The sequence below is a fragment of the Octopus sinensis genome, linkage group LG16 (assembly GCF_006345805.1).
Source record: "Octopus sinensis linkage group LG16, ASM634580v1, whole genome shotgun sequence".
NCBI classification, from domain to species: domain Eukaryota; kingdom Metazoa; phylum Mollusca; class Cephalopoda; order Octopoda; family Octopodidae; genus Octopus; species Octopus sinensis.
The window spans coordinates 28,243,403-28,264,998 of NC_043012.1; the positions used below are offsets into that span (position 1 = coordinate 28,243,403).

General features: G+C 39.5%; 1 protein-coding gene across 1 annotated transcript in view; it reads left to right on the forward strand.

The window, feature by feature from the left end:
- The window catches only part of LOC115220286 (protein Wnt-16-like), a 276,791-nt gene that overhangs the window by 231,641 nt on the left and 23,554 nt on the right, over positions 1-21,596 (forward strand). The window lies entirely within an intron of this gene.

Below are 21,596 nucleotides of genomic sequence, written 5' to 3' on the forward strand. Positions count from 1 at the left end.
CACTTTGATGGCATCGAAGCTATCAACAACTGGACGGTTTCACTCCTTAGATATGAAGCAGGTGTAATTGCATGGACAGTAGACAAACTGTGTTTTTATTTTGACACCATTACTGGATGTATCATTAATGAGGACATGGAGAAGCTCCACACGCTTCCTTTCATTATTATTATTATTGTTATTGTTATTATTATTATTATTATTATTATTATTATTATTATTATTGAGTGAGAGAGCGGTGCATGCCATCCGAGTGACACTTTGGTAAAATATACGAAGCCCAATTATTATTATTATTATTATTATTATTATTATTATTATTATTATTATATTATTATTATTATTATTATTATCATCATCATCACTGATATCACTGATATTATTGTTTCTGTTTTCTTACTATTTGCCTATGCAGGGCAGGGGTGGCACCAATTTCCAGCGCTATTCACATGGATAGCTGCATAGAAAATTACACTATTTGTTCTGGCCTTCCTCAGCGATGTTCTGTCATGCTGAACGACTTTCCCTTTCACTTGTAATCTTCTTCAGTGAACAGGCTCTTCTTCAGTTTTCTAGCGCCGTTGTCAATTACTGCCTTCATTGTTGTAATTGTTTTATCTATGTGTAGTAGCAGCAGTGGTGGCAGCAGCAGCAACACTAGTAGGGTGGGAGTAGTGATAGTAGTGGTAGTTGGGCCTCCGATTCCTGTGCTATCAGAATAGCAGTAGTTGTGGTGTTAGCAGCTGCAGCATATTATCATTATTTTAATTTTTATCACTAGCAGAGATACCCGGCGTTGCTCGTGTCACATACAATTGAAAAATTAGACTTTTCTGTTATATTTTTTCTAATGAACTGGAATATCTATGTTTCGAATTTCATCAAAACTGCAGATGAGGTTTAATTTCCCTCTTTACACACCCTAAAAAAATTGTTAGCGTGTGACATGTATCCTATACTACTGATTTTTATGCGCATATCCCAAAATTCCAATCTTATTAAACCTATTAAAAAGATTTTTCTCCTGAAAAATGAAGGTCATGGAGCACTAAAATATGAGAGTTAAGGCCCCTGCTGGGGGTGGGCATCCTAATGTCAATCAGAGAAGTTGAATTTGTGAGAATCTTTTTAACTTGGGTCTTATATCTATTGTTTGAATTTCTTTGAAATAGGAAATATATGTTCACTGGGTTTGTAAAAGAGAGCAAAGCTACAGGAAACCAAAAGACGAATGATCACAATAAGCAGTCAGTTACCCTACCCTAGTCGTTACCACTCCCAATGTAAAATTCCTCATCATCCAGGTGACAGGCAGAGCCGTAAGATGCATTACGAATCTATAGCTATTGGAAGGGCGTGACCCAACTGAAATAAACATTAACAACTGTGTGACGTGAGGGCTAAGGAGAAATGAAAGTGTCACCTCTGGAGTTTGCAAATAACCACTATACTGATACGTAACTGGACAGAATAAATTTAAAATCTATAAATGTCTTTGAATAACCAGTCACTCATGTGGGAAGGCCTTGAAATCAATGTTACCATCTGGGGACTGTGTGTGACCCAGTGATAATAAAAAGACTGAAAGGAGATCTGCAATCAAATAACTTTACTCAACACTTTGCAACTGAATAAGTGGAGGCAAAGAAGCCTCTCATTTACTTGACAATTTATGCACCACATTGCAGAAATCACAATGTAAGTGTATGTCAAAGCAGAGTGTTACACTGTTGTACCATTGAATTACAAAGAATGCTCAACTTTTATGCTCGGGTAACCCTACAGCTTCCAAGAGCACAACTGTATTCGCTTTTGCTTAGATAAAATGACAAAATTGTGGGTGTTAAGTCCCTATGGAGGGGCCTTTCTAACTTGTAAGAAGATGAAATTTTATAAATATTACTTCATTTGTGTCTAATATCTATGGTTAAAATTTCATCAACAGCAAAATATATGAATTGTCATGGGGATTATGGCCCTTATGCATAGAATATAATTTCCAAATTTCATAAAGATCCATTCAGTACTTTTGACCTAGTTTTAATCATAAATGAATTGACTAAAATTTGAGAGTTAAGGCTCCCATTAGGGTGTTTTATATATATATATATATATATATATATATATATATATATATATATATTATATATATATATATATAATATATATATATATATATATATATAGAGAGAGAGAGAGAGATACACACACATACAAAGATAAATTGATAGATACAACTGAGTGGGCAAACAAAAATATGAGACACAGCCTAGTGCTTTTTTATGTTGATAAGCCTGGTACTTATTCTATTAGTTTGTTCTTGTGAAACCAGTAAGTTATGTGGATGTAAATAAATGAACAGCGGTTGTGAAGCAGTGATGAGGGCGAAACACAGAGGCAAAGACACACACATACACTTACATATATACATACATATATATATACGATTGATTTGTTTCAGTTCCTGCCTACGAAATCCATATATATTGTTGTTGGTATCCTTTTTGTCTCGGGAGACAATGGAGTTGCACATAAAATAATCTAGTCCGGCTTTTACATTTCATGTCCTAATACATCTCCTGCTGTGGCTGTGTAGTTCTATCCTGGACAAACACTCCCGCACAAATGTAGCAAAGACTTTGCCTGGCTAGTTGTAATATCATAGTTTCTTGTCGACGTCTTTTCTTGTCTTTCCATTTCTCCTCTCTCTCTCTGTCACTCCTTTGTGTTCCCTCTTTTACGGTACGTCGCCAATCTCCACGGTTACTGGCAACTGCTTCCCAGTTGGTAATATTGATGTTGCAGGCATTCATGTCCCTTTTGCAAACATCCTTGTATCGTAAGAACGGTCTTCCCACAGACCTAGTGCCCCTAGCAAGCTCTCCGAAGAGTATGTCCTTGGAGATTCTGCCATCTTCCGGCTAACATGTCCAAGCCATCTCATACGTCTTTGTGTGAGGAGTGCAAATATGCTTGGTATTCCTGCTTGCCTGAGGACATCTTTGTTGGGGATATGCTTCTGCCATTTGACGCAAAGGATTTTCTGGAGGCAGCGCGGGTAAAAGATATTTAGGCGACGCTCTTGGCGTGTGTATGACGTCCAAGTCTCACTTCCATACAGTAGAGTGCTAAGTACACATGCCTGGTAAATCTTCATATTTGTGGTCTTGGTCAGCTTATTGTTGTCCCATGCCCGTTTGGAGAGTTGGGCCATCACAGCAACTGCCTTGCCAATGCGTATATTGAGCTCAGCATCAAGGGATAAGTGACGGTAGAGCCAAGATAGGTAAACTTCTCCACCTCCTGTAGTCTGTGGTCTGCAATATGTATGTTTGGGATGTCCGATGTAGCCTGACCCATGATGTTGGTAATCTTGGAGGCTGATAACTAAGCCAAATTTGCTACATGCTTGCTCAAAACAGGTGATGAGCCTTTGTATGGCTTCTTCTGTGTGTGATATCAGAGCGGCATCATCAGCAAAATAGCATCTCCTTGATCAGGACACTTCTGATTTTGGTCTTGGCACGCAGGCGCGAGAGATTGAACAGTTTTCCGTCACTTCTACTATGTAGAAACACTCCATCATCTGATGTCTCAAAGGCATGTGACAGCAGCAGCGAGAAGAAGATGTCAAATAATGTATGAGTAAGGACACAACCTTGCTTTACCTCGTTTTTTTATTTGGAAGGCGGCTGATGTTGAACCATTGTGCTGTATGGGGCCTTGCATATCATCATGGAAAGATTTGATGATCCTCAGCAGCTTTGGTGGACATATGAATTTTTGGAGCAGGATGAAGGGGCCTTTTCTACTTAACAAGTCAAAGGCCTTTGTCTGATCAATGAAGGCCATATATAATGGCATTTTCTGCTCTCTGGACTTCTCCTGAAGTTGGCGTATGGAGAATATCATGTCAATAGTTGATCTGCTTCTTCTAAAGCCACACTGCGATTCTGGATAAATTCAAGAAGCAAGCAGCTGTAGCCTGGACAGGATAACGCGAGCAAAGGCCTTAGAAGAGATATTCCACGGTAATTGTTACAATCACCACGGTCAACTTTGTTTTTGTAAAGCGTAATGATGTTAGCATCCCGCATTTCCTGAGGGACTGTACAATCTTCCCAGCACTGACACAGAAGCTCATGAAGGTGCCGAAACAGGATGGTGTGTTTGCCGGTTTTGATTATCTCTAAGGGGATGCCATCTTTTCCCGGAGCCTTGTTACTTGCTAGGGAGTCAATAGCCTTGGTGAGCTCTGCTATAGATGGCAGACTGTCAAGTTCACACATGACTGGCAAGATCTTGACACCCTCGATTACAGCTTCAGCTACCGTGGTCTCCCGTGAGAAGAGATCCTGGTAGTACTCAACCCATCTACCCATTTGCTTTGGTCCTTGATGGGATCTCCAGTAGTTGATTTCAGAGGGGCTGACTTGGTTGCGGATGGACCGAGGGCCTTCTTCAAACCGGCATACATCCCACGGGTGTCGCCACTGTCAGCAGCTGACTGGATACTCTGACAGATTTTCTGTCAATACCTATTTGCACAGCGTCTGGCAGTCAGTTGGGTTTTATTTCTTGCCTTTCTGAGTTCTTCGAGTGACTTTGTAGAAGAATCACTCTTGTATTGCATCAGAGCTGCACGCTTTGCTTCGATAACTGTTTCCAGCTCTGAGAGCCCAGCACTGAACCAATCTGGGTTTTGCCTTTCTCTCATGCCGAAAATATCTATTGATATGGTATACAAAGCTTCCCTGATATAATTCCACCTACTTTCAGCAGAGGAGGTAGGGCAGCTACTGTGGACAACCTTGGCAGAAACAGCAAAACATTTTCGCAGTGTAGGGTCCGAGTTTCTGGCAGTGTTAATGCGTGGTCGGGCCATTTTCTTGGATTGATGGACTTTTTAGGCAGAATCCTCACCCTGCTTCTTATTAGTGAATGATCTGTGTCATAATCCGCGCTGTGGTAACTACGGTTCAGTTGAACAGAATTCAGAAAGGATCTTCGTGTAATGATGAGATCCAGCTGATGCCAATGGTGAGATCTTGGATGTCTCCAAGATGCCTTGTGGGATGTCTTGTTGGCAAAGAATGTGTTGGTGATGCCCAGGTTATGGTATGTACAAAATTCAAGTAGTCTCTGACCATTGTCATTCATGTTGCCAATACCAAAACACATACATTTACATATATACATACATATATATACGATTGATTTGTTTCAGTTCCTGTCTACGAAATCCACACACACCACACACACACACACAACACACACACACACACACAACACACACACACACATATATATATATATATATATATATATATATATATATATATATATATGTATACACACACACACACACGCACACGCACACGCACAAAGATAAATTGATTGATACAACTGAGTGGGCAAACAAAAATATGAGACACTACCTAGTTCTTTTTTATATTTTGATAAACCTGGTACTTATTCTATCAGTTTCTTCTTGTGAAACCAGTAAGATATGGGGATGTAAATAAACGAACACCAGTTGTGAAGCAGTGATGAGGGAGAAACACAAAGACACACACATAGACTTACATATATACATACATATACATACACTTGATTTCTTTCAGTTTCTGTCTACAAAATCCACTGACAAGGGTTTTGTTGGTCTGAGACTATAGCAGAAGACACATGCCAAGTTACCACTCAGTGGGACTGAACTGAGGACCATGTCTTTTGGAACCAAGTTTGTTACCACCCAGCCACACCTGCACCTATGTATTTGTGTGTGTATGGGTGTATATATGTATGCATGTATATACGTGTATATATATGTGTACATATTACATGTACGTCTATATATATATATATACATCTAGACATACTATACGCATACATGTATATCTATAGAAATACATGTATACATATACATCTTTATATATACATGTGTATATATATACACATCCATATATATACATGTATATATATATATTATATATATATATATATATATATATATATATAATATATATATATATATACACATCCATATACATACAATAGAGAGATGTTTTTGTTTCACTTTTAACACGTAATACTGAAATAGTGGAGAAGATGTGATATTGCAGTGGGCTCGCCCTAGGCAAGAAGTTAAACATTTTATTTGCCCATGACACTACATTGACCCTAAGTAAGACATGTGTAAAATTTGAATGAAATTGGTTGTGTAGTTCTCAAGTTTTAGGGATTCACACAGACAGACAGACACACACACATTCTCAGTTTTATATATATAGATTATCACCATCTCCACTACTACTATTGTTATTATCATTATTAATATTTCCTTTTATTATTAAAAGATTTTATCAAATGTTCTTTATTTTCAACGTTTGTCTTGTACTTGAGATAATCATAAATATGTGGTTGTTGAGATACTCTGTATGCGCAAGAAGAATGCACTTGCAGACAACATGATCAATGGTTTCATTCTGTTGTTGACATACACGACATGTTGGGCTACTGCCGTTCTTTAATATGTTGGCCTGGTAGTTCCTTGTAGGTAGGCATTGATCTTGAGCTGCTATGATAAACCCTTCTGTTTCAGATTTTAAGCCAGAGGCCATTAGCCATTGATGGGTCAGGGGTTTGTCAACATCTGCATTATTCGCTCTCTTTGGGTATTTGTCATTGAGAGGTTTTTCTTGCCATTTACCATTCAGAATATCTAAGGCAGCAGTTTTAGCACGGGTTTTCATGCGCTTAGCTTTTTATTATTGTTATTATGATCATCGTCATCATCATCATCATCATCATTATTATTACCATCATCATTATTATTATCATTATTATTATTATTATTATTATTATTATTATTGTTGTTGTTATTGTTGTTATTATTATTATTATTATTATTATTATTGTTGTTGTTGTTGTTGTTGTTATTGTTGTTGTTGTTGTTGTTGTTGTTGTTGTTGTTGTTGTTGTTATTATTGTTGTTATTTGTACCACTCTCTTGACCTTAACATACTCTCTACTTCTCTTCTCAAGTTTCTCTGCTTTTCAATATGCCGCAATTCTTGATGATTATCACCTTGATGTCTTTGCTTCTCCTGGTCTTTACCCACACACTTCGTTCTTTTCAACTCTGCCAGCGTTCTCACAGCTTTGACCTCTAGCGCCCTTGTGTTTTGCTTTATGATTTTCCCTCTTTTCATCTCCCTTTTTCGTCACCGTTTTCTTAAGTTCTTCTTCCTTACCTTAACTATGATTCCCCCATCTCTGTCTAGTGAATAAGGAGAGAGTGATATAAAGTGAAATACAAGATGATTAGCGTTTAAAGCTGTTAGAACGCTGGTAAAATTTGATTAAGGGGGAATGGAGTGGGTAACGATCAGGAAAAAGGAAAATATTAAGATGATCAACAAGTAAAGCTGTAAATTTATTTGGTACCATCAGATTACATCTCACACGGGCGAAGGATTCTGCTCGAAACGTTAGACTTTTCGTGGCAAACTAATTTATCCCACTTTTAAACTATTTACACTCAGTAATTGCCAACACAGATCACTACCAGTTTCCTCGGATCCTACAGTTTGCTTGTTAATTAGAATTTCTGCAAATTTTTATCACAACTGTGACTAAATGAGTCTATGCCATATGATGATAAGGTATCTTCTTTCTCTTTCGGCTGACATTGGTACTCTAACCCTGCGCTAATCATCTCTTACATTCACCCAAATCTGCTTTTGCAATCACATATGTTTTCCCGGATACTGCTTCCGGTTCAACATGATCCCACGCTACAACTTACTCTTCCTCATGGCAAATCAATTTATTTCACTTTTAAACTGTTCACACACACACGCACACGCACACACACACATTCAACGGACTAGCACACACAGACACACATATGTAAGGTATATTGCGTATAAGGGAAGGGGGTTTATGTTTGTGTATGTGGGAATCTGTGTGTGTGTGTGCCTGTGTACATTCATATATTATACATACATACATTTATATGAATGCTTTTTATATAGAAAAAAACATACACGTAAACAGACTTTGTCTACACACACACACACACCACACACACACACACACACACCACACACACACACACATACACACACACACACATACACACACACACATCTTTATCTTTTATATTTTACTTGCTAAAGACATTAGACGGCAGCCATGCTGGGGAAGCGCCTTGAAGAATTTTTTGTCGCTCAAACCGACCCCAGTACATTTTATTTTTAAGCCTGGCACTTATTCTATCTTTTGTCGAGTTGCTAAGTTACGGGGACGTAAAGAAATCAACACCGGTTAGCAAGCGGTGGAGGTGAACAAAGGTGCACGCACACACACACACACATACATGTATATACGAATGAATGGGGAAACGAAAGGAAAGGGTATTCAACACATTTAGAAATAGTTACAAGTATTATTTAAATCAGCTTGATTCGGTTCCTTGCCACTTAAAGTTTCGCAGGTCTCTAACAGAAGTTCGTCTCTTTAAGACTTCAGATTACTGAATGGGATGATACAGTAAGTCCAAGATGGCTACCAGCAGATAAGCTACTATTAGTCAAGGCGGGTTACATGGAGTTGTTAAGAAATACCAGTTGCTCGGCGTCACCAGTTCCTTTAGGAAAGGGAATTCTTTTGATCGCTTGGCTGGACAGGAAGATGGTGCTGCCCAAAATATCTGCGCATGCTCTTCCAGGAATACACTCACATGCACATACATCCACCCACACACTCAAACGTATACGTACACACAACTACACTAACACACATCACGACAGCACACATAAACACCACATCTGACACACTAGCACACCTGCAAACAAATAATAAAAGCATATATACGCACACACCCATTCACACACAAGCGCACGCGCACCTATACTCGCGTCCTGAATACGTTCGAGCGTGCGCGCGTAGTAGGCACCAACGCACACTCACACACACCCATACACTCTACAACCAATACACACCAACAACAACGCATACATACATCTCGTGTGTGTGTGTGTGTATATATATATATATATATATATATATATATATATATATATATATATATATATATATATATATATGAATATATTTATGGACGTGAAACTCATGGTAACCCCATAGACCGGCCGTATTTATGTTTATCGTTCTCTCTCTCTCTCTCTCTCTATATATATATATATATATATATATATATATATAGAGAGAGAGAGAGAGAGAGAGAGAGAGAATGATAAAGATAAACATAAATACGGCCGGTCTATGGGGTTACCATGAGCTTCACGCCCATAAAGGGCTTAGATTTACAGCGTTTCTTCCGACCCTAGGCCTATGGCGTTTGTAGCACGCGGATTCTTTAGAAAATGGAGGAAAAGATTTCGTTGTTATATTCCAACAACAAGGGATTGTCCCCCTTTGATCGCCATTCGTAATTGACCCTGTTAGCATGTGGATCCTAGGACGCCAGCAGTAATTTCCTGAAGAGCAAGCAGGGTCCGACGACTTCCGTCCTGGAGCTAAGGACGTTTCTCGGGTCGGGGGAGTCCTTTAATATGCACAGTTTACAATACTTGGTCCCATTTATGTAGGGGACTGGATTTTCTAGGATCTTTCCTGATGCTACGTGTGGAGTCCCGCCGTCTTTCAGCCGCCATACATGGCTGGCTAAGGACGTAGCGTATCTCCTTTCCGAAATTCTGAAAGGGCATTTGTGGTTGGAAGAGGTGCTGCTTGAACGTATACAGGAACATCCGATGTATCTTCGTGTGCGGATGTTGTCGATATTGCTTTTGTTGATGTTGACGCTGCCGCTACTGCTCTTATTGGTGTTAGTGTTGGCATCATTAAAGCTAGTGTTGGTGTTGGTGCTGGCGCCGGTGCCTTTAATACTGGCGTAGGGGATATCATCGGTGGTGGCTCTCCATACGTAATATCATGGAAAATCCTAGAAAATACAGGCCTCTACATAAATGGGACCAAGCATCAGTGTTAAGAAAAAGTTGATCCTTCTCAGTGAATCATAAATCTAAGGAGTTTCTTTAGTATTTTAACATGAACATATTCTGTCCTTGGTCTTTAAACATTAATATCGCGATAACGAAAGTGTTTTCCTGGTGACACGTGCTTTTATACGAGGGACGTTCAATAAGTAATGCCCCTGACCCACTTACAGTTGTTTGATCTGAAATTTTGCATGTGCAATTATTTATATCTCTATAGATTGAGTGGCAAATTACAGCTCTGAACTAATTGTGGTTTCTGATTTACAGGTGTTTGAACTGAGTCGAGTGTGAAATGGAGCCTGTTTAGTGTCGAGCAGTGATCCGGTTTTTGTATTTGAAAGGACGCACACCACGTGAGACTTTTGATGAAATGAAAGTAACTTATGGTGATGATGCCCCATCATATGACCTTGTAAAACGCTGGCATCGTGAATTCAAACATGGTCGGAACTCTGTGGAAACAGCTTCCAGATCTGGTCGCCCCCACCTTCTGCCATTGATGAGGCATCTGTCCGTCAAGTTGAGGCTGCCATTTTGGAAGATCGACGCATAACTATTCGCCAAATAGCCCATGAGGTCAAGATTAGTACCGGGTCTGTGGAAACTATCATTCATGACCATTTGCATATGCAAAAGGTGTCTGCCAGATGGATTCCCAGGTTGCTCACACCTTTCCAGAAGCAAGAACGCGTCGAGTGCTCGAGGGTTAATTTGGAGATGTGCCAAGAAGATGAGTCAAAATTTTTCAAAAGACTGATTACACAGGATGAAACCTGGGTCCATCACGATGATCCAGAGACCAAAGCCCAGTCAATGTAGTGGAAGCACCGTGATTCACCTCCTCCAAAGAAGGCAAGGGTGCAGCCCTCCGCTAGCAAGGTCATGCTCACAGTCTTCTGGGACCAGGACGGAGTAGTGATGACAGATTTCCCGGCAAAGGGTACCACAATTACAGAAGCTTATTATGCTTCACTTTTGAGGAAATTAAGAGAAGCTATCAAAATCAAGAGGCGGGGAAAGATCAGCAAAGGCATCCTCCTCCAGCAGGACAATACTCCGGTCCACAACTCGCGTGTCGCCAGATCAGAAGCATAGGCGTGCGGTTATGAACTCCTGCCCCATCCCCCCTACTCTCCTGACCTTGCACGCTCTGATTTTCACCTCTTCACAGCCATGAAGTTGTTTTTGAAAGGAAAGCGTTTCCCAGATGATGCAGCGTTGATTTCTGAAGTCACGTCGTGGTTGGATGACCAAGCTGGGGTCTTCTACAAAAACGGTCTCCAGAGCTGTATCAAACGATGGGAGAAATGTGTAACTCTGGGTGGTTCCTATGTAGAAAAAGACTAATAACGGTGCCAAGTTTCGTTGCTCTACTTCTATGGGAAGTGGGTCAGGGGCATTACTTATTGAACGCCCCTCGTACTACAAGTAAAATTTTGGTTGATCATTTGTTAAGTATGTCTCATTGTAAGTTTCATTCTCTTTCTTCTCACAAGCATATAAGGTAAGATGAATTTATTTTAACTTTAACGCATTCCAAGCAAGTATCTAATTGAAAATTCTTCGAAGTTAAATATTTCAGTTCTGTTTATCACACAACTACAGTGACTTTCTCTTTCTTCTGTCTCCGTAAACATCACAGCCTTTATATGAATTTCCTCTCTCCCTGAATACTCTTAAAGTTAAATAGTTCAATTCATTTTAGCAGATAACGATATCCCCTTTCCTTCTCTCACCTTTTTGTTACAGACTTTCTTTTTTTCCACGGCACACTTTATGGGTCTCTTGAATTATGTATCTCTCTTATGTTCGTAAACAGTCTTACTCTTTCTCTCTCACTTCTCTTTTATAGAGCTCTATAAATTTGTTACAAACCTACAATATAGATCTTATCCACAACGTGAAGATACGAACGACAATCTTCTCAGGCCACAAAATGGTAGAACTGATGATGTGTGGTCCAAAACCAATTTCATGATATATTACACACAGACAGCATTCAAACTCTTACCGGTCTGAAATTCTACAAGTTTGACTGAAAGTCAATTTAAAGAGGGATTATCTAGCAAAATTGGTTTAAAGTCTCTCTATGCAAGACATTGATATGAAGTTTAATGAAGTTACGTCAATAATGTGAGCCATATGCATTGAATTTGTCTCGGGGAAGAGAGCAACCACAGATCATTCCCCGTGACAGGAGAGTCCTCGTGAGATCTCTAAACGCTTAAATAGACAACCGAATGACAGCGGATAATCCCTCCTCAAAGAGAAACTTCAAGTGATCGAAAATAAACTCTCCTATGAAGGCGAAAAGGTAGAAAGAGAAACCAGGGCAGAGGAAAATATATAAAAATAAATCCCAAAGCCTTCTATGATTCCAGAGTATCTTCACTTAAGAAACATGTAAATAAGCGAGCCTAAAGAGCTTTCCAACACTGCAGACCTACATAGAAAAAAGGGCAGCCATTGATTATATTGCTATAAAAAAAGAAGATGTAATATCAAACACTGCTACGAGCCCGGATGGATTTCCTGTCATTCTCCTAAAAACATGCCAGAAAGCTCTTGCAAAATCACTGCAGATACTTTTCAGAATTTCCTTGCATGTGGAAAACTTCCCAAACTGTTAAAAGAGGATATCCATAAAGCATATGCCAGAATAATTACAGCTCTATCTCTTTGACTTCACATGTTAGCAAGTTCATGGAACACATTGTCAGAAGGAGACTGGTCACGTTCCTGGAAGAGAATAACTTGCTCACAAACACATGACATGGATTCGTCCAAGGAGGGGCGGCCTCACACAGCTACTACAACATTACGATGGGGTACTGAAATAGCAGCTCAACTACTCAAATGTGGACGTGATGTATCTCGACTTTGTCAAGGCCTTTGACAAAGTTGATCACGGGATGATAAGTCACAAATTACGTGGCCTTGGTACCACTGGAAAACTGGGATAGAGGCTGCACTACTTTTTAAAGGATAGAAGTTAGGTAGTTATAACCGACGTCTTTGAGGAGACGTCAATCTATAGCGGAGTTCCTCAGAGAACTGTATTGGGACTATTACTGTCTGTAGTGACTCTCTTTGACATGCCGTCATTCGTACAGTCAGCCATTATCACCAGCTACGCCAATGATACAAAGGTATCTCAGGCGGTCAAGAACTCTGAGGACGTAGTAAAACTGCAAAATGACCTGCATGCAAATTATAAATGGGCTGATGAAAATAACATGCAGCTCAATGCTGATAAGTTTCAAGCACTCCCTTATCGTCCCACAAACATAGGACCAGGGGGTAGTGCAATCTGCAGTGGAGTTCCCCTGGGAACTGTACTGGGACTATAACTATTTATAGTGGCTCTCTCAGACATGCCGTCTGAGATCGCGTGATCATACTTTCGATTCCTGGGCCGAGCGGTGTGTTTACTTCATAATCAAAACCCTTCATTTTACGTTGTTCTGTGATAATCTCAGCGTCTGACCCGTGGCGCACTTGTGCATTTGTACAAGCGATGTCGATTTTATGGATTGAGTGAGCTTATGTGAACACAAACATTTGATCACTTTAATCAAAGCATCTGTGTGGTTGTTCAGCAAGAAATTACGGAACCCTCATCTATCGTTTAACGACGGCAGAATTCATGAGAGAGAGAGAGAGAAGGAGAGAGAGAGAGAGAGAGAGAGGGGGAGAGAGAGGAGGGTGGAGAGAGAGAGAGAGGGGGAGAGAGAGGGGGAGAGAGAGGGGGAGAGAGAGGGGGAGAGAGAGAGAGAGAGAGACACACACACACACACACTAATGGTCTAAAACTCATATATATGTATACGTTTAAATATATTTATAACATAAGGGAATAGGGATCTTGAAGCCGGACAGATACCTTGCAAATACTGTAGCATAATCTAGGTTCTGGCTAACCACATCGAATGATATGGAACAACGGGAAATTGTTTAAAGTAAACACTTAGTCTGTATTTCATTCGATGGTTAAATCCTGAGTTCACTTCTTTGGTTTTTATACAGTATGCAGAGTCTCTATTCAAGATATTAAAAATAAGAATGGAGAATTATATATTCGCAAAAAATTGTTTCTTACCGTATTATATAGAATACATTTTAAATCTCTGTTCGACACGTGTTTCTACTGCTTAGACATCCGAAGATTTGGCACTTAGTTACCTCCTGTTGGTTTAATTGCATTATAAGTTCATTAAGGGTATACGTACCTATGCAACTTAATTCAATGTATTACCACTACGGGTTTTTGAAGCAAACTCAGTGCTTGAGCGTGTTATTCTATGTATAATTTAGGAGGGGAAGATATTTGTAGTTAGTGTAGAAGATAGCAGAGTTTCTTTTCAAATCTTTGATATATATATACATACATACATACATACATACATACATACATACATACATATATATATATATATATATATATATATATATATATATATGTACACGCACACACACATACACAGACACACACACACACACACACATGTATATATATATTTTACATACATAAATATTCTTTCAAAATGTAACCACGTGAATCGTTGGCGATTTTTTCCCTCCGTCTTCCTTTTCTATTGGACTTACCTCTGTCTCTGTTTCCGAAGAAGAGCTTTGCTCGAAACATAAAACCACCTTTCTTTCCTTCCTTGATAAACAACATTTTTCGTCTCTTCATTTGGGGGCCAGGACAATTTTTTTCTGTCTAACCTCTTTCTGTCTGTCTGTCTCTCCTTCTGTTGATTGTTTTCAACTATCACCATCACAACCACCATCGCCACCACAACTGCCATACACACACCATTCAGACTTTTGATGCCACCACTATCATCACCTTTGACTTCGCAGCCTCCCCTCCACCCCATCACCACTGTCTTTCACGTCCCTTACTATCATCTTCATGCTTGACCGCCTCAGCTACCACCACCACCACCACCACCACCACCACCACCACCACCACCACCACCACCACCATCACCACTACCACCACCACCACCACCACCACCACCACCATCATCATCATCGTCAACGTCGCCTCCGCCTCTATCACAACTACAATTCATACTATTACTGTCACCCCATATTAATCTCACCCTAGCAAGAGGAGTAGAAATATCATTGAATTGTGAGAGGGGAGGGGTCAAAGTGTGACACACCGACACGAAGAAATTCGTTTTGGCATTTATTATTAGTATAGATATGTGTGTGTGTGTGTGTGTGTGTTGTGTGTGTGTGTGTGTATAGGGTGCGGTGTGTAAATGGTCACTATATTATATTTTTAATTTCGCGCATGCACATTGTTTTTGATTTTGTCGACTATACGGTATAGTAGGGTCCGTTGGACACTGTCTGTGAGAAAAACAGTACCATGACACAATTCACTTTGCGATAAATTTGCAAATGACCATGCTGTACTGCTTGGCATTCATGCTGGAAGCTCCAATATGAACATTTCAGAGTGTTTGGGTGTCAATCTGAGGACAGTGCAGAGGATTTGGAAAGAGTTGGATGAGTCTGATGGTGATTACAAGGTATGGCAGCTCAGAAAACTCACTCTGATCATTCTGATAAGAAAAGAACTTCTGAATTTGTTGGTGAGATCCAGGCCATGACTGACAATGATCCCTCCAAGTCAATCAGGTCTATTGCCAGGGTCATGGGAGAGTCTGAATTACTCATCAGGCAGGTAGTGTTTGAAGACATTTGGTATTCCTCATACAAGATGTGAATGGGCCAATTTTTATCCAAAGCCATCAAGGACAAGAGGAAAGATCACACTACAAAGCTTTTAAACAAACTTAAACATCCCTTCCAACCGAACATGCTTTGGTTTTTCTCAGACGAGTAAAATTTCTGCCAGGGCCAGATAGTGAACATACAGAACCACCGTTGGCTTGCCGTGTCGCCAAAACATTGTACTGAGTGTGATGAAAATCAAACATCCAGTCAACATCATGGTGTTTGGATTGATCGCTAGTGATAGTAACGTTATGCCTCCATTCATCTTTTCACATGGCCCCAGACTCAACACGGAGGCCTACAGCAAGTGTCTGGGGAAGGTAGTGCAGACCCTAAGTCTGGCAACAGGACTCTGCACAATGTCATACAAATAGGAGAACCCAGTCATGGCTGTCAGAAAATTTCTGCGACCACATCACTCCTAACATCTGGTCACCTAACTCCCCAGACTGCAACTCTCTTGGCTATTATGTGTGGGGCGCAGTTGAGCGAGAGACCAACACAACTTCTTGTAACACCAAAGATGGACTGATGGCAAGGAATATGGCAGTATTCACGAACTTAAAGAAGGAGACCGTCCAGAAGAGTTGCAGGAGATACCGAAGTCGTCTGAAGGCCATGGTGGAAGCCAATGGCGATTTTATTGAATAAATTTACTCGCTAGTATGTTTATGTAATTTTTAAATGTTAAAATGAGATGTGAGTGTTATTTTCATTTTTGTGTAATTTAGATGAAAGTTTATTCACCGAACCATGTGTATATAGGTGCAGGCGTGGCTGTGTGGTTAGAAGTTTGCTTCCAACCACATATTCCGGGTTGAGATCCACTACGTGGCACCTTGGGTTGGCATCTTCTACTTTAGCCTCGGGCCGACGGAAGCCTTGTGAGTGGATGATTTGGTAGACAGAAACTGAAAGAAACCTGTCGTAAATGTGTGTGTTTGTGGTTGTCTCCCACCACTGCTTGGCAACCGATATTGTGTTTGCGTTCCCGCAAAGAAAGGGGACGGTAGAATAAGTACTAGGCTTTAAAAACAATAGAAATATTCATCAAAGCGGTACCTCCAAATTGCTGCAGCCTAATGATTGAAACAAGATAAAAGATATATAAATGATATAAATAGGATATATATATATATATATATAATATATATATATATATATATATATATATATATATATATAAGACAAAAAAAGACGTCAACAAGAAACTATGACATTACAGCCAGCCAGGAACAGTCTTCGCTACATTTGCGGTACCTGCCAGAGGGAGTGTTTGTCCAGGATAGGACTACACAGCCACAGCAGGAAATGTATCAGGACATGAAATGTAAAAGCTGGACTGGACTATTTTATGCGCAACTCCATTGTCTCCTGAGACAAAAAGAATGCCAACAACAACAGTCATCCCATAAGTTCTGTCCGAATTTTGAATAAAGAAAACAAGTGATCAAATGTTATATTTAATTGATGTTTAATCATCAATGTAATTTCCCTGATTATCTATGACTTTCTTCCATCTATTTAAGCTTTTTAATCCCATCAATGTAAAACTCTTTTGTCAGTTTCGACTTACTCCTGGCTTGCGAAAGTTATGTCCCCTAAATGATTCTCTAAACTACGAAACAAATGGTAGTCTGAAGGAACAAGATCGGAAGAATAAGGTGGAGGAAAAGTTTTTACCAACTAAGCTCTTCTATCTTCTGTGATCTGATCCTTGCAGTGTGGGGTCGCACATTGTCCTGATAAAACATCACTCCTTTTCGATTCACAAAAGCGGGTCTTTTTTACTTCAAAGCTTGGTTGAAACGCTCTAATTGCTGACACTAGACTTGAGCATTGATTGTTGCATTAGATGGTAACAATTCAAAGTGAATTACTCCTTTGCAATCCCACCAGATAGAGAGAAAAACCTTTTTCCCATGAAGTTCCCTTCTCGGTTGTGGTTGAGCTTTTCCCCTTTTATTAAGCCACTATTTACAACGTTTAACATTTCGATAGAAGATCCATTTTTCGTCACCAGTCACAAGTCTATCCTAAAAGGGTGAAGTGAGTTCGCAAGAATGGGGAGAAGAGCAGATGTCAACTCGGGATTTGCGGTTGCTTTCGGACAATTCATGAGGCACTCATTTTCCAAGTTTAGGAACCTTTCCAAGTTGTTGAAGATGACGATAAACAGTTGTATGGTTTGAACTATGTTTTATTGCCAATTCTTCAACTGATAATGCAGGATTTTCTTCAATGCTTCAAGGAACTTATCATCAAACTCAACTGGACGTCCTGTTTGATCTTCATCTTGAAGGCTGAAATCTTCACTTCTGAATTTTGCAAACCATCTTCTGCAAGTTCTTTCATTTTGGGATTCTTCTCATAAACCTTGTTCTTTACAACACCCCTCCCCAAAAGAAATCTATTGGTGTCAGATCAGGTGAACGTGGTGGCCATTCGATGCTGCCCCGTCTTCCAAACCAACGCTTGGGAAAGGTTTGGTTATGGTTGTCTCTTACTGTCAACGCATAATGTGGAGGTGCTCCATCTTGCTGAAAGAACACTTTAGCTTTGGTTCTGAGTTGTGGTACGACCACGTAACGCAGCATTTCCAAGTAGTTCTCTCCATTTACAGTTCTATCAAAAGAAACGGTCCGATGACACCTTCTCTTGAGAGCGCACTCCAAACTATAACGCCAGGCTGGTTCGGTTGAGAGTCTATAGTCAAATGGGGATTTTCATCAGCCCAGTACATGCAGTTATGCCTGTTTACATGACCAGATAATTTGAAGCAAGCCTCATCTGACCAGATAATTTGAAGCAAGCCTCATCTGACCAGATGATCTTATTCAGATAGTCTGGTTGCTCATTAGCAATTTGGTCTCGCATCATTTCGCAGAATTGCAGCCGTAATCGACTTAATCCGTTTGTCTGTCTTTGTTTGTCCTCTCTGTGTTTAGCCCCTTGTGAGTAGTAAAGAAATAGGTATTTCGTCTGCTGTTACGTTCTAAGTTCAAATTCCGCCGAGGTCGACTTTGCCTTTCATCCTTTCGGGGTCGATAAATTAAGTACCAGTTACGCTCTGGGATTGATGTAATCGACTTAACCCCTTTGTCCTTGTTTGTTTCCTCTATGTTTAGCCCCCTGTGGGCAATAAAGAAATAAAGATAAAAGTCTTTATTAGATTAAAAGTAACATTATAAAAGCATGAAGGTAAACCAAAACCAATAGTGGCTTATACACCTGAAAATACGGTAATTGTAGTGGCAGTGACAAGTTCGCTCGCCGGTTGCTAGTTGATAGTGTATAAAGGAGGGAAAAGTAAGGAATGCACGGTGCGGACTAGAAAGGAAGAAAGGATAAAGATGACGAATAGAACAGGGTGGTGATATTTAGTAGAGATGACCCGGAAGTTGTTCCTCTTCGATTACTATCGTAAACAGCAGTAGCTTCCTTCAACCGAATACACGTCGTTGATTAGTTGAAATTACCCAAATACGACAACTTTAACACGAAATAACTTCTAAAATAGGAAACTTCGTCAAAAACGTTCAGGGTAAACCGTGTTCTACCTGATAAATTCTACCAGTATTCTAAGTTTCAAACTGTTTTAGTTAAACAAATGAATTAAATAATCTATGATTGAGATGAAATAGATCCAAAAAGTACTGGTGACGTTCAAAATAATCTGTCTTTTGTCAGGCTCAAGTGTTATGATTTCTGTCTGCATTTAGGTTTGCTTTGAAGAAAGTGTTTCGCAACTTCCTAATGTGCAAGTCGTTGTCACCACTACCCAGATTAGGCCTCGAAACCAGTTTTATATTATGATCAGTAAAACCGAAACCGATTTGCCAAAACCGATTTTAAGGCTTGCTGTTCCGGATCTTTTCAATAAAAGATGTTTTATGTAACACATTCTACCAGTATACGAAGTTTAAAAGTGTTTAGTTACAAATAACTATTTTTTAAATGTGCCGGTCAAAGTGAAAAGATCCACTGTTTCTATTTTTTTTTTTTTGCGCAAAACATTTCTCCATTTTTTCTTTTCAAGAAATATCGTTGAAACTGAACTAACTGAACTGTTGTCGGTCGCCTTTAGTTGAGAGTGCTGTCTGTTTCATTGAAACATATCGCAACATATCAATTCTCACCTTCTTTCCCTTGAACCTTAGATCAGCACCTTGTCATCTCCTTCGCTAACCCCTGGCTGACTCATTGAATTTGCAGGTAACTGAGTTTATTCATAGCAAGTCAAGGGGATGCTGTTAGTCTTCAGTCGGGTGATCTTTCCCGTTGAGCATATGTAATAACCAGTTCCAGATTCATTTCAAGGAAGTAACACTAAATTTTTTGATAAAAAAAAGTGAAGAGATCGCTACAACAGACCATAGTGATCGCTATAACAGACGATAGTGATAGCCATAACAGGCGATAGTGATGATGAAGCTGACTTTAGCCAACAAGACATACTTTGTCAAACAGATTTGGCTCACGAAAATGCTTGTTTTCCCCCAGCTAAAACCTGATTTTAACAAAGTTTTAATTATTTAAAACTTTATTAAATTCAGGTTTTAGCTGGGGGAAAACAAGCATTTTCGTGAGCCAAATCTGTTTGACAATCTGTTTGTAAGAAAAATTTCAAAACTTTTCCGTAAATCTCCTACAAACAATGAAATTTTGCAAGATTTTGTACGAGCGAACTTTGATAACAGAGAATATACTGGATTGCAGAACTCGGTGGAATAACACATTCCATATGATTGATAGATTTTTGAAATTGAAAAGCTGCATTCCAAATGCTCTACGAGCAGAACTTTCCACAGATGCCGTCGCTGACGAAGAATGGAAATCTCTCGATTTACTATATGAAATTCTGCATTCAGTAGAAATTATTTTGAAGGCTATTTGCGCTGATGATACGGGTTTACTGAAAGCGGAATATTCTATAGAATTTTTATTGAATAAACTTAATATCGTCGGCAACCCTTTGGCTCTAAATCTTCGGGAAAAACTTATGCATAGATATAATAAGAGAAGAAATGTCGAAACCTTGACTCTCTTGAGGTATTTACATAACCCAAGGAAATTTAAAGGTGAGTCAATTTCTAGACCTTTTCTATTTTTTAACGAAACAACATTTAAGGAAGTATGCTAAACAAACATAGAGGAGATTATTTCCCAAACATGATGCTGAGAACAGAGAATTATACAAAGAAAATGAAATAGGAGGGAACCTAAAAACAAGTGTTACTGTTGTCCCATCTACTTATGAAGGTAATGGATTCATTCGTGAATACACAAGCGCAATGAAGAAAATGAATGAAGAGCCCAAGATGGTAACAGATGGATTTGAAATCTCTAAAGAATTCGGGTACTATGTAAGAAGAGTGATCCCAGTGCGCGCACTCGCGTACTTGCGCATCCGCGCTAGCTAGTCGTGACTAGTCGATCCTACAACGACTACCTAGCAAAGTAAATAAAACACAAAATAAATAATTTTTTAAAAGTAAATAAAACACAAAAACACAAAGTAAGGATCGACTAGTCACGACTAGTTAGCGCGGGCGCGCGAGTGCGCGCACCGGGACCACTCTTCTTACCCGCGAAAACCGGTTTTTAACCGGTTTTGAGAATTATTTATACTTGAACTCGGTTTTGGGAATTATCGGTTTTTTGCGAGCCCTAATCCAGATCAACATGTATTATAGATTATTAGCTTTTCATTTTTGCGTGTAATACTTTATTTAAATAGTGAAGTGACCCTATCTTTTATCCCTTTAACACACACACACACACATACGCATACACACACACACACATACA